This window comes from Medicago sativa, chromosome 6 (genome assembly GCF_051527215.1).
Source record: "Medicago sativa cultivar Bolivia chromosome 6, Bolivia_mono, whole genome shotgun sequence".
NCBI lineage: Eukaryota > Viridiplantae > Streptophyta > Magnoliopsida > Fabales > Fabaceae > Medicago > Medicago sativa.
In genome coordinates, this window is record NC_140754.1 from 17,199,394 (window position 1) to 17,214,879 (window position 15,486).

Genomic DNA, 15,486 nt, shown 5'->3' on the forward strand with positions numbered 1-15,486 from the left:
TGTGCATTATTTCTTAGGCACCAAGAAGCTTGGGGTCAAGTATGCGAAGAAAGAAAATAACAAGTTGGTTGGGTATACTAATATATTCATATAAAAAAAATTCCAACTGCATCAAACATTTTAATCTCCTTGTTGTCCAACTCCATTGAGTAATTTATTTAGTAATTGACCAAAACTAATCATGTTGCTCTTCATACTTGGAGCATACAAGACCTCATAAATGATAGATTCATGGCCATATTTTCTTTTCACTTAGACTTAGCAACTACTCAAGAGTCAAGACAACACTTCAATATTATTTGCAAATCTACTCCTTTTCTTCTTAGTTTTATCAAGATTCAGGAACCACTCTTTGTTCCATGTCATGTGATTGGAGCATCCTATGTCTAGGTACCAAATATTGGATTTATAACTTTCCTATTTAGTAGTAGTCATGATCATTATTACATCATATCAAATTCATTATCACTTGCATAGGAAAATTGCACCTCAATCTTATCACCAACTTTTAAATCATTGTTTGCATAGCATTCATCTGCAAAATACCCAACACTTTTACAGTTATAGCGTTATAGATTCTTATAACTGAACATCCCTTTACCACACTTGTAACTTCCACCTCCTTTATTTCTAGTTCATTTAACATGATTTTTTTCACCTTCAATGAAACTTTCTACATGTTATTTCTTCCCCTTTTCTTTACTTTTATTGTTCCTATTGTGCACTTTTTCTTGAAAAGCTAGCTAAGTCACTTTGTATTAGCTACTTTATCTTATTCTAAATTTGCGTGTCTCTGAGGAGTCTTGAAGATCCTCACGATTTCAAATCTGAATATCACTTTCATTTGGGCGCACCAATGATCATAATTATTATCACCTTTGAAAATTGTAAAATTTGCAACTCTTGATTTGATTTGAAGTTAATTTCAATTTGTAATTGTGCTTGAGTTTCCCGAAAATGATTATACTATGGATCTATTATACTAGTTTGTTGAAACATTTAGATGTTTCACACTTGATTAATAGGAAGGAATGAAGATGGGGAGATTACTTGTTTAGTTAAAGATGAACAACATAAAAATGTGATGAAAATATTTTTTTCGATTGAAAGATCAAGATTTTATTTTATTTTTAATTGATTACAATTTATACTGAGTGATTTCTTATTTTTTAACACACTAACTTCAAAAACCGATTTATTTGCAAATAACTTAACAAGTTGTGGATGGACTAATCCCTACATCTTGACTTCATCAATATCAAAACTTGAGTAATATTCAAATTCATGTAGAGCCTCGATAATACGTTGATACAGAGAAACTAGTGTATCCACATTTCCAAGTGTTGTGTTTTAAAAATCGCAACAAAAACGGCTAGTTTGACTGATCTAAACGTGAACCAATGGGTGATCCTCTTTATGTGAATTACAAGTCCGGCCATGCTTTTGAACTTACATGAATCAGTGCGAATCGGTCTGCACATCCATCACTTTACAACTCCACCATGCATTTCTTTGTTCATCAAATGCTTCTATAACTAGTGGCTATTATGCTTAATAGTAAGAGACATAAACTTTGTATAATTAGTAAGAGACAAAAACTTTATATAATTAATCAAAAAAATTCGGCAAATAAGATCTTTTAAATATTATTCCTATTATATTGGGGTAGTTTCTATTTAATAAAATTTAACTATTTTTAAATTAATTATTTAAATAATAACATAAAAAACAATAAAATTGTAAATAAAATAGTTTAAATGACGGGTAAAAGTTGAAGGAAAAAGGTTAGTTTTTTTACAAGAGCCGGCTCAAAATCATGTTTAACCAGAACCTTGATTAAGCAAGAAGAGACCCTCGCCATCTCACCTAAGCGCTAAAATATCTTTGTAAAAACTATATGAAGCTAAACTCAAAGAACCTCTATCAAGGTGCTTCTTTTTACACTAGCAGAAATATAAGCACTAACGTTTTTGTGTATCTGATTTTTATTATAATTTTGTGTATATATAATTATTGTATGGTATCTAATTTAATTTACTTTGTGTGTTTCTATTTTACAATTAATATTAATATTTTTTTCCCTCTCCTCTACAAAATACTCTCACAAAAAGGATGAGAGATTTATCTCTTTCCTCCCCTCCGGTCTCCTCTTTAAATTTCTTCCTCTTTTTTTCCTCATAGCTCCCAAATAAAAACTATTTAAAGATTACACCAACAATAAAGTTCAAGATACAACCGCTTAACATTGGATAATTTATGTTACATCATACAATTCTCATTTAGGAAACCATATTTTGTGACAAAATGCATAGTCCTTAAGACAAATAACATTTTTTGTCTTGCCATTTGCATTCCATCAAACAATTCTCATTCAATTTTACCATGTAAATTCTACAATAAAATTAACATTCCATGATACAATTTTTAATATGACAAAAAATATGTGAATTTCATTGGAAACTTTTTGTATGATTTATAATATAACTACTCATGATTTCTTCAAAACACTAGTATTCTCGAAGTTTGTTATAACCACATAAAATGTATTTTAAGTTAAGAATAAAAAAAATAACACCCTACAAAAAAACATTTAAACAAATACACCTAAGGCCCAAGCTCTTCCCATTTCAATATTCTATCTTAGAGTGCAATTGTTTTGTTATGTCTTCTTGATAATATATTTTTTTTGGTAAATTTTAAAAATATAATAAAATATGCAAAGATAATTATAAGAAAGAAAAAAAATTGTTTGATAATTCAATATGTATTGTTCACGGGATACTTAATGTAAAAAGCTTTTAAAATTTGGTTTTAAGATGCAATATTGTTTTTATTTAATAAAAGGGATTAAGGAATGGGATCAAGGAATCAGAATATTGGAGAGACTAATTATTTAGTACCGAACTTAAAATGACATGAGTGATTGATTATATAGCAATTAAATCAACAAATTAACAAACTCAACACAAACTAACTAACTAATCTCAACACTAACTAACACATGAATTACTTGTCAAGAAAGTCCCTCAACCAATATGGATTACTTCCAGAACACTACAACTAACTCATATTCACTAATGATTCCATCCCTATCAATCTCTTCAACTCATCAAACTTGATTTTCTTAAAAGGTTTTGTGAGTACATATGTCAACTAATTTCATTTCTATAAGCTTGCATTTCCCAGGACTCGCATGATGTTTGGGTAAATCAATTGTTGATTTGATGTCCATAAGCAGTTTAATTCTTACAGTTTCCTCTAGTTTCAATTCATCAAGCAAATTCCAATCCATAATCCTTAACATGCCGCAAATGAAGCTGCCAAATAATTTTACTCACATGAAGATAAAGCAACATTTCATTGCTTATTTGAAGATCATGAGATTGGAGCTTCCACAATTATAAACAAGTATACAACAATACTCCTTTTATCATCTTCGTTTCTACTCTAATTTGAGTCTGAGTATCATAGTAGCCAAACTAATGCTTCCATGATACTATTCTAACTTTTAGGCATTACAATACCATGGCATATGGTACCTCTAATTTGATTCAATTTCCATTGGTGTCCCAACTGCACTTCAATTGATCATGTTGAATTTCTTCAACACGTCCTCATCATACTTCTTTTTTGGTCAGGTAGCCTAGTGGCTAGAATTCACCTTATAAGGTGAATAAGTGGGGTATCCGGGGTTCGAACTCCAGCCCCTGCATATAATAATGCATTGTCCTACCAACTAAGCTATGCTCACGGGTCTTCATCATACTTCTTTTGACATAGGAAAGTCCCTTTGCTTATATTCTTGAATTTAATTCCTAAAAAATAGTATAAGCAGGTTAGACATTTCAATTTCAAGCATCATGACCCTTTCTAATTTCATCATCTCTTCTTCATTTTTCCAATGACTAAGAGATCGTCAACATATAAGCATAGTATTACAAATTCCTTCCAACTTGATTGTGATTCGTATACACTCCATGTTCTGATGTGCGTTTTCAAATTAGTACGTGCTTGCTTCAAAACTTATAATGCCTTTTTTTAATCTAAACATCTTCTCTTCTTTACCTGTCAGTTCAAAACCTAGTGATTGAGTTAAATAGAGATATTCCTCTTGCAATAGTTCAGTTACAAACATTATATGTAGTTGTAGTTATAATAGTTCAGTTTGTGTCCAATCTTGCCACTGGTGCAATTTTTTTCATTGAAATCTAGAATAGGTATTTATAAAAACCCTCTTGCAACTAGCCTTATATTTTGAAATTTTATCGTTCAGCCTCATCTTTACTTTATAGGCCTATTTCAAGACTTGATCCAAATTAATTGGATCTCGCAATAGCTTGATCTATCAAGTCACCATCTTCTACAGGTCAGGGAATACTTCATGTAATTCAACTTCATTGATTAAATAATTTCTCTGCTGGGCATTTTACACCATGCTCAGATGTTTCTTCATTTATCTTATCATCTTCTAACACAACTCTTGCATTATTGCGACTCTTCCATTCATTGTTAGTTTTTGTACTCTATATGTGATGTTGCCTACTCCACCCTTTCACATCATCAAATAGCATATCCTTAATTAATATAACTTTCCTTTCTCTTGGAACATACAATTTGTAGGCACCTGTTCGATGGTATCCTATCAGGATCATAACTTGACTTCTATCATCTAATTTCTTTCTTGTTTGTTCAGGAACATGATTGAAATATATAGTACCATATTTTTTTAACTTGGTTAACACTAGGTTTCATACATGTCCAGGACTCATATGGCCTCATGTCCATAAAACTGATTATGTACGCAACCGTTAAAACTGCTTCTCCCAAAATTTATGACACATAGTCTTCCGTTTGAGCATACTTCTAACAATATTGAGTGTGGTTCAGTTTTTCCTTTAGCTATCGCATTGTGTTGAGGTTTTTATGGAGCAGTCACATCATTATTCCTTCTTTTTCAAAAAACTGTGCAAATTCTGAAAAAATATACATGTGGTTTGGCTCGACTGTCTTAAGGTTACAGTAAATCCATGCAAAAAAAGTCGGATTTAAGTCTACTTTGGCTCGACTGTAAATCCATCGTAGGTAGGTTTAACCTATTTTAACCCCTACTTTAAATTCGAGAGAAAATAAGGTTCAGGCACACAAAACATAATCGTCACCAAATACTTTGATTTCCAGAAAAATCGGTCAAACAACACACATGTATATATTCCTACTTGTTGATTCAAAATATTAGAAGGTGCAAATTCGGTAAGAAATAAAAAATAGAAGTAACAATTCAAAAATTAAAAAGTAAATTATTAAAAAAAAGTAACAAAAATTTAAAAGTTGTTTGATTTATCTATACCAATGTATAAAGACGACTTTAAAGTTAACATCAAAAAAATCTTTAAAGTTAACCACCACTTAATTATTTTTTAATTAGAACTTTTATCATACAAGATTATCTTAAGCAACCGATTCCTTTTCAAGTTTAATTTAAATCTACGACAAAATTACAGAAAATTTAAAAATGAACTATCATTTATCTAAACATGTTTCTTCATCAAATTTTCTAGTATCAATCTATTACTTTTTGCAAATTAAAATTCAAAAACACATAAAATATTAATACAACGAAATGAAAAATGATATTTATATAACCAATTTTTAGACAAGTTTTTTCTCCTTCTTTTAGGAAAAAATCAATAAAGAGAGAAAGAAGAAGAAAGAAAGAAACTAAATACCTAATATGAGTACGACAAGTATCCAAATACTTGAGGGACCGAAACGAACGTTTTGGAAGTCATAGGACCAAAAACAAAACAAGAAATTATGGGAAGCAAATGATCAATTAAGCCAAAAAAAATATATATATCATTCGCTAATTCTAATTCAAATATTTGAAACATGTGTGCTCCAATAATGGAGAATAATAATATTACCTCCATCCCTATTTATAAGACCCTTTTAAGAAATTTTTTTGTCCCTTTTTATTAGACTCATTTGAAGGTGAGAAAAACACAAGAAGGGGGGGTTGAATTGTGTTTTGAAAAAATCTTCGTTTTTCCTAAAACCTGAACACACTGATCAGAAGCTAAGTGAGACAGCTTCTGAAGTGATAATCAGAATCTAAATGCAGCGGAATAAAACAGAGAGAGAAGAAGAACGACATAAAGCAATTATACTGGTTCCTTCCACAATCCGGAAGTAGTACAGTCCCCCTTGCACTTCCAAGGAGATTTCACTAAGAGTAATATCTGATTACAATTGCTCAAGCACACAAGCAAGAGACTTCCTTTGCTCAAGCACACAAGCTAGAGACTTCCTTTGCTCAAGAACACAATCAAGAGACTTCCTGCTCAAGCACAACTGCAAGAGACTTCCTAACTAAACAAAATTACACAGAAAATTGTTTAGGTTGAACACTTGATATACAATCAGAGGTGCTCACAATACAAATCAGATACAGACTCAATGGACTTAAGAATTTCTAAGAAATGACTTTGAGACACAGAAATTCTAAGTGAATGCAGAACAATTTCAGCAGAGGTTTGGCACTTGTAAAAAATATTGAGAGTCTGTCGTTCAGCATTACCAAATCTCTAGGTCTTCACTCCTTTATATAGAGGTGTGAAAGAGACGTTGTGAAATTGCCAGCACACCAAAGAGTCGTTGTTGAAGCTTGATCTTTCACCTTTGATCTTTTGCCTGATTTGGTTGTTGTCCTATGAAGAACTAATTTGAAATCCATTCCTTATCCAAAATCTATGCAGGCGAAGCCGTATTCTGGAGCTGTTTTCTTGTCTTGTAGCGTGGACACAAAACAGAGTAGTGGAGAACGTGGTTGTACAATTCGTACAAATGTCAACGCTTTCGTCCAAAATGCAAGCACATGCCTTCAAACACCTTTGAAATGACCGTTGCAAAATTCCACTAATCCTTTGTTGCGTTTTCGAATCCAATAGACAGCTTTTGCAGTGATAATTCTTCAATTCTTGAATCTTTGCAAATCCAGTTGATATTCAACTTCTGGTGAAATGGCTTCTGATGAGGCAGCTTCTGATGATACAGCTTCTGATGATATGACTTCTGCAGCTTCTGATGATATGACTTCTGGACCTCTTGTCTTCAGGAGCACTATTCTTACTTCAGAAGCGACTTAACTTCAGGAGCGCTTTTTCTCTTCAGTAGCAAGTTGCCTTCAGGAGCGTCCAAGCTTCAAATTTTGTTGTTTTCCTTTGCTCTTTATTTGCTCATTCAGAACCAATGATGATGTAGCTTTTTAATTATGGTCCTGTATACTTGATCAAATATTAGCTAGTCCAATTTACAATTTTTAATACCTTGTTATCATCAAAACTCTTTAAGGTTCATTGTTAAACACATTTTGTTCCAACAATCTCCCCTTTTTGATGATGACAAACAAAAGTATTTAAAAATTGATCAATTGTTGTTAATCTAATTAACAAGATGACTTTGGGGTTCTGAGGTTTGTAAGCTCAGAATCTGAGGTTTGTAAGCTCAAACTCCCCCCTGAGTCTGATAGTCTTTAAGGTGAGGTTTGTAAGCTCCCCCTAAGTTCTATCCAGGTTAATTAAATTCATTTTTCGCACAATAAAATTATCAGAGCTTAAAAAAAAAAATCATTGAAAGAATTAACTTATAGATAAGAAGAATGATTCAATTAATTTTACTTGAATTTTGATACTCCTTCTTTCGTTCATAGCTTATACCAATAAGGTAAAAAAATGATAGAAGTTTTTCAAAAAATTTCAAATACCATTAATGGGCTCAGAGCCTTTAAATACTTGTCACATATACTCCCCCTTTTGTCATTATCAAAAATTATTGAAAAAGAAAAAAAATAAGCATAAAAGACAAAAAGATTTTAGAAAAACTCAAACATGAAGAGAGTATAATAGGAAAATAACTAAGTCAATCAGAGTAATGTATATGAACAAGAATATCCAGGCATTATACATAAATCAGAAGCAGCTAAGCAGTCAGAACCATTAAGCATTCAGAAGCATAGAGAAATAAAACAAGATGGTTTCAGAAGCAAGGACTAAGAATTTAAAACAAACAACAAACAAAAGATAACACAAAGGTGTGCAACTAAGGGTTGGTTTGTTGTTGTTTCTTCATCTTCTCCATTTCTTCAATTTTCTTCTGCAACTGTTCTTCAAGAAATTGTTGCCTTTGGAGAAGAGCCTGTTCCCTTTCTCTAGCCTCTTGCTGCTGCTGTGCCATCTGTTTCTTCAGAAGCTTACACAACCTTTGTTCTCTGGTCAAGTAGTCCATTTCTAAGAAGAAGGGCTGGTTTGCCAGGAGCAGTGTAGGATTTCTAACTCTGAGACTCTGATTCAGATTTTCCATAAGCCTTCTGACTGAAGCTTGCTTGACTCTGATGCACTTAGCCTTTATGTCTTCAATAAGCTCAGCTGCCCGGTTCTGAAGTGATGCCCAGGAATCTTCATATGCACTGGTGAGATCAATTGACCTTCTTTGATCCACCAGATTATGCATTTGACATAGGATTGTGAGAAGCTCAGCGTTAATATATCCAGATTCCAGGATGTTTGTGGGTGGTTGTTCAAGGGTTTCAAGATCAGAATCATTGTGAGTAAGGTCCTGAACATGGTTAGGAACTGGAATGGTAATGTGTGTTTGTGTGGTTGAAGATGAAGGCTGGTCAGAAGCAATGTGTGCGGTAGAGGTTAGGTCTTGGACATTGACTTGAGAGTTGTCAATATCCATGGGAGTTGGTTGGGGTTCAATGTGCTCTGGTTGGGTTTCAGTTTCAGTTAGGGGTTGTTGTGGTGAAGTTGATGGTTGATTGTTGAGTTGGAGGTCAATGGTTACTATTGGTGATTGTGGGGGTGTTGTGGATTTGTGTGGTTCAGGTGTTTGTTGATGGGGGGTTTCTGAATCAACTTTTTCAGAAGCAGCTGCTTCTGAAGTTGTCTCAGAGGCTTTTTCTGAGGTGGGTTTGTCTATAGGTAACTCACCTGAGTAGTGGAGAGCAAGGCTGTCTAAGACAGAAGTGTCTTCTGAAGGTTCAGGTGCAGGTGGTTGTGATGAAGAGGGTGAAATGAGGGGTGAGGTAACTGGAATCTGAATTACCTTGTCTGAAGAGCTAGCTACTGATATGGTAGCATCTGGTGCACCAACTGAAGGAACAGAACCTGAAGCATCAGCTTCTGGAATTCTAGGATTCTCATTCTGATCCATCTGTCCTTGCTCTTCTCTTTCAAAATCCTTCAGAGCTTTTGCTTCTCGCCTATTTGCTAGGAAATCATCAGAATGTTCCTTAGCCATTCTCTTCATGGCTGGAGTCACTTGAACCATAGAGCTTTTCATATCAAGTGGAGCTTTCTTTCTTTTCAGCTTAGGCTCTACCTCTTCTTTCTCTATCTCCTCCCAAGCTTCTTCCAACCTTTCTTTATGAAAAACGGTTTCAGCTTTCCCTCTCTTTCTCTTAGCAACCTTCTGTTAGTTGCCCTTATCAGTAGCAGTTACTGATGCAGTAGTTCCCTTGACTTTCTTTCCTTTTCTAGGAGCAGCTTCCTCCTGAGGGCTAGCATCTTCCTCTAGGACGTACTCAGCTACTGATTTGACTAAGATTTCAGGATTGCTTTCCTTAAAGATGGAAGGAAAGTCCCTGATAATCTCAGTTTCTTCTGTGGTCAACTCCAACCACTTTTCATCTTGAGGGGCTTCCTTGATAAACTTCATAGAGAATAAACTCCTGCTGCTGATAGTCCTTTCAGCAGTAGACACTTCGAAGCATTTATCAGAAGCATCCCTTGTCTTTTTCAAGAGATCCAGCACTCTTCCTTGATAAAGGATCTCAGATAACAATCTCCCATAGGGTACTTGTTTTCTTCCTCTAACAGTGCCTTCATTTATAGCCCAGCAGAGATGATCCATTACATATCTTGGGAAGTTTATCTTTTCCAGATTGGTCATGAAGTAAATTGCTAGCTTCTGTTGGTTGTTGGGTTGATCTGACCCTCCTGCTCTTTGAAAGAAACAATCGTTACTGAATTTCACCAACATTCTGTTGTGAATCTCCATTTCAGAAGGCTTAGCATCTTTGTTTCCACCCAGAAGAGTGTTGTAGTAGCTTTGTAGCAAGACATCTTCCTTCTTGACTATTTCTTGAAACCTTCCTTCTGCATTCATTCTACAAGCTTTAGCTATAACATTCTCAGTGATGGTTATAGGAATGTCCATCACTTCAGATCTTATTTCCAAGCTATCAAAGGAGGTGGGATTCATATCCATGATTGTTTTCCCTTTCTTTGACCCAGCTTGTTTAACTTCGACCTTTGCAGGCTTTCCATTGTACACCTCAGCCTTTAGCCAGAAGTCTTTGACCAGGTTCACATATGTTGGCCCATTCAGCATTTTGAAGTACTCAGACAGCTTCTGAGTTTCTATCAATCCTTCCATGTTCACTTTGTACTTCTTAAGTGAAGCGAAGTCCACCGGTGATTCTACTTGAACTATTAAGGATTTCCATGGAATATCCATAGTCTTCTCTTTGTAGACGGACCCAGATTCTGGTGCGCTTTGCATGTTTGAGGTAGATTCTGAAACTTTTGAGCTTGATGATGCCATTTGATGATTGAAGAAGATTTGAAGAAGATGAAGATTTTAGGGTTCTAGGGTTAAGAGAATGCGCTTACTTCGCAAGAGGTTTGAAAGCAAATATGTTTGTTGTGAGTGAGTAGTGTGTGAATTGACAAAGTGTTAAAAGTAAAACGATTGCAATTCAAAAGAGACAAACAAACATAACATTAATGAAAAAATTGGGGGCGCGTGAAAAGTACTTTCAAAGCTATTAAATCATCATTGCCCTTTTAGTTATACACCAATACATATAGGCCACGTCAGAAGTTCACAGAGTAACTACCAAGTTAGTGGGCCAGAAGTTACTTTTAAAAAGTAACTCCCAACGTTTCCACTAATTCAACTATTCAGAAGCAACAAATCCAGCTTCTAGACTTCAGATGCTGACGTCATCATCAGAAGCGAGTTTTCCTCAGAACCTCAATAAAGAGCTTCTGATGGACTACTGCTTCTGAACTAACTTCATAACCTAAAATCCTATTCTGGAGCAAGCAAGCAAGCATTTAATCAGATACAAAGTGCATGTTCAAATTTTTCTTTATAAAATCAAATCTTTCAACAATTAAAGGCTTAGTAAATATATCAGCCCATTGATTTTCAGTATCAATGAATTGTATATCTAAAATTCCTTTTTGAACATAATCTCTGATAAAATGGTGTTTGATTTCAATGTGCTTAGCTCTTGAATGCAAAATTGGATTTTTAGACAAACAAATAGCAGCAGTATTATCACAATAAATGGGAATACTGTTAGCAGTTATCTGATAGTCTTCCAACTAATGTTTCATCCAAAGTAGTTGTGTACAACAACTTGCAGCTGAAATGTATTCTGCTTCTGCTGTAGACATAGCAATAGTTGTTTGTCTTTTGCTAGCCCAGGATATAAGATTATCACCCAGAAATTGACAATTGCCACTGGTTGACTTTCTTTCAATCCTATCACCAGCATAATCAGCATCACAGAATCCAATTAGCTTATAATCTAAGGATTTCTTATAAAGGAGTCTAAGATTAGTTGTTCCTTTCAAATACCTGAAGATTCTCTTGACAGCAGTCATATGAGATTCTCTAGGATCTGATTGGAATCTTGCACACAAGCATACACTGAATAAAATATCTGGCCTAGATGCAGTGAGGTATAACAAAGTACCAATCATACCTCTATACAGCTTCTGGTCAACTTTAGCTCCTTCAACTTCTTTGCTTAAGGTGCACGTAGGGTGCATTGGAGTGTTCATCACTTTACAATCTTCAAGCTTGAACTTCTTCAGAAGCTCCTTTGTATACTTAGATTGATGAACATAGACTCCATCTTTGCATTGGTTAATTTGAATGCCCATGAAGAACTTCAGCTCTCCCATCATGCTCATTTCAAATTCATCCTGCATTAACTTAGAAAATTCCTTGCAAAGAGATGCATTAGTAGAACCAAATATTATATCATCAACATATATTTGCACAACAAGAATATCTTTCCCAAGGGTCCTTCTGAAGAGTGTTGTATCAACCTGTGCTCTTTTAAAATCATTCTTGATTAAGAAATTACTTAGTGTATCATACCAAGCTCTGGGAGCTTGTTTCAATCCATATAGTGATTTCTTCAGTTTAAAAACATGGTCAGGATATTTAATATCCTCAAATCCAGGAGGTTGCTTGACATACACTTCTTCTTCTATGACACCATTTAGAAATGCACTCTTGACATCCATTTGATATAATATTATGCCATGATTAACTGCATAGGAAAGAAGTAACCTGATTGCTTCCAATCTTGCAACTTGAGAAAACGTTTCAGTGTAATCAATGCCTTCTTGTTGACTATACCCTTGTGCAACAAGTCTGGCTTTGTTTCTTGTTACTTCACCTTGCTCATTCAGCTTGTTTCTGAATACCCATTTTGTTCCAATAATGTTCTTGTGCTGAGGTTTGGGTACCAGATCCCACACATCATTTCTTTGAAATTGATTCAACTCTTCTTGCATAGCTAGGATCCATCCATCATCTGAAAGTGCTTCATCAACTGTTGTAGGTTCAATCATTGAGATTAGTCCAATCATTGACTCTACTTGTCTGAAATGTGATCTTGTTCTTCTTGGACTATCTTTGTTTCCAATGATTAGCTCCTCAGGATGTGAAGACTTGTGTTTGAATGTGTTTCTGGGAGGATCTGCTTGATGTGAGCCATCTTGTGCTTCATCAGAAGCAGTTTCATCTTGCGCTTCTGATGTGGGTTCAGCTTCTGGACTATCTTCAGATTCAGCTATCTGATCAGGTTCTGGAGTAACTTCAGGAACCTGTATCTCTGCAAAACTTTCATCTTGCTTTGAAGTTTTATCTTCAAGCTCCTTGTCATCAAATTTAACATGCATAGATTCTTCAACACAGAGTGTTTCTGAATTATACACTCTGTATGCCTTTGACCTTTCAGAGTAACCTAAAAAGATTCCTCTTTGGGCCTTGGCATCAAATTTCTTTAGGTAGAGCTTGTTGTTCAGAATGTAACATGTACATCCAAATTGATGAAAGTAAGAGATATTGGGTTTTCTTCCTTTAAAGAGTTCATATGCAGTTTTCTCCAAAATAGGTCTAATATAGATCCTGTTTTGAATATAACATGCTGTATTCACTGCTTCTGCCCAAAAATGTTTAGCCAAATTGTTTTCATGGATCATGGTTCTGGCCATTTCTTGTAAAGTTCTATTCTTTCTCTCTACAACCCCATTTTGTTGTGGAGTTCTAGGAGAAGAGAATTCATGGATAATTCCATGTTTTTCACAAAAAGCTTCAAATGGCTCATTTTCAAATTCTCCACCATGATCACTTCTGATTTTCAAAATCTTTGACTCTTTTTCAGTTTGAATTTGTGTGCAGAAGTTACTTAATACCTCATATGCATGATCCTTACTTTTCAGGAATTTCACCCAAGTCCATCTGCTGTAATCATCAACAATGACTAATCCATATTTACTTCCATACAAGGATGCAGTACTCAATGGTCCAAATAAATCAATGTGAAGTAGTTCTAAGGGTCTTGAGGTTGAAACAATGTCTTTGGTTTTAAAAGATGATTTCACTATTTTCCCTCTCTGGCATGCACCACAGAGTGCATCTGAATGATAGTCAATGTCTGGTAGCCCTTTCACAAGTTGTAACTTACTAAGCTTAGAGATTAACCTCCAGTTAGAATGTCCCAACCTTCTGTGCCTTCATTCACTGATAGTAGACAAATTACCTTCTGATCAGCCAGTTCAGAAAAATTGATTTTATAGACATTGTCAACTCTCTTTCCCTTGAACACAATGGATTTATCTTCCTTGTTGATTACTGTACAGTTGGGTTTTTCAAAAAGCACATCATAACCATTATTACAAAATTGACTAATGCTCAAAAGGTTATGTTCAAGACCATCTACCAACCATACATTATTAATTGAGGTAGAGGAATTACCAATAGTTCCTGTACCTATGATCTTGCCTGACTGGCTGCCTCCAAACTTCACATTTCCTCCCTCTTTCATTGCTAGGCTGAGGAACATAGACTTGTCTCCTGTCATGTGTCTTGAGCAACCGCTGTCTAGGTACCATGATCTTTGCTTTGGCACTGCTCTTAGACATACCTGCATCATTGACATTTTTAGATTTAGGTACCCATTGTCCTATGGGTCCTGGAAGGTTAGTACTTGAGGCTTTACTCTTCACTTCCTGTACCTTGTGCTGTGAGTTGGATTGCTTCTGATTAACCATCACCTTAGGTTTTGGTACTTCAGAAGCAGTAACTGTCTTCTTCTGAAACTTAGACTTCAGAACCTCAGATTTTGGTTTCACCGGACTCTGAGGAATATGTTCTGATCTTTTCAGGATCCTAACCTTTGAAGTCTTGGAATCAGATTTGATCATAGCCTTTGACTTAGAGTTCTTTGGCTTTGAAGTAATCTTAGCCTTAGAACTAGAAGCTTCAGGTTCTGATTGAACAATAGTTTCCAACTCAGCCCCTTCTGGTACAAAGAAGGTTTTCAGACCTTCCTTGATGCATTCACAACAAGATTTTAGGTTGGTTTTCTCAAGTTTCACTTCTGGAAAACCAATTCCTCTGCCATTGTTCTTGTAAATGCTATAAATCATAGAAGCCACTCTGCTTCTGTCAATGCCAGATATAATAAAATCTTCAAGAGCAATTTCATGGTTACTTAAAGATTTTTCATTACACTTTTCTTGTAGCTTATGACATAAGAACCTGAGCTGATCTTCATACGTTTTACACATGAAGTCAAAGCCCCTAAGTCCTTGTTCAGAAGCTTTCAGATCCAATAGAGTTGATTTTTGCTGTTGTACCAAATCAGCATATTTTTCTTTTAAATCCTTCAACTCATTGGTTCTTACTTCAAAATGTGTAAGAAGTTCTTTAAGTGACTCAACAAGTTCATCTCTTGGAATTTTGGAATATACCTCGTTTTCATCTTCTGAGTCTGAATCTGATCCAGCTTCTGAAGTTGCTGTTGCTACCAACCCAACAGCTACCTTTGCATCTTCATCAGTTTCCTCTTTATCAGATCCAGATTCACTACCCAAATCATCCCAGGTTGCCATTAAACTCTGCTTAATCTGCTTCTTGAATTTGCTTGGTTTGAATGTAAACCTCTTTGACTTGTCCTTTGACTTTTCTCTTTGAAGATCAGGGCATTCAGCAATGAAGTGTCCAGGCTTCTTACAGTTGAAGCATCCCTTCTGATCTTCTTTCCTTGAGCTTCTGGAGTTACCCCTTCTGGCGAGAAACTTTCTGTTCTTCTTGGCCAGATACTGAAGTCTGTTTGAGAGCATGACCATTTCAGCAGCATCTGGTTCAGAATCTGAACTTGAGTGTTCTTCCTCT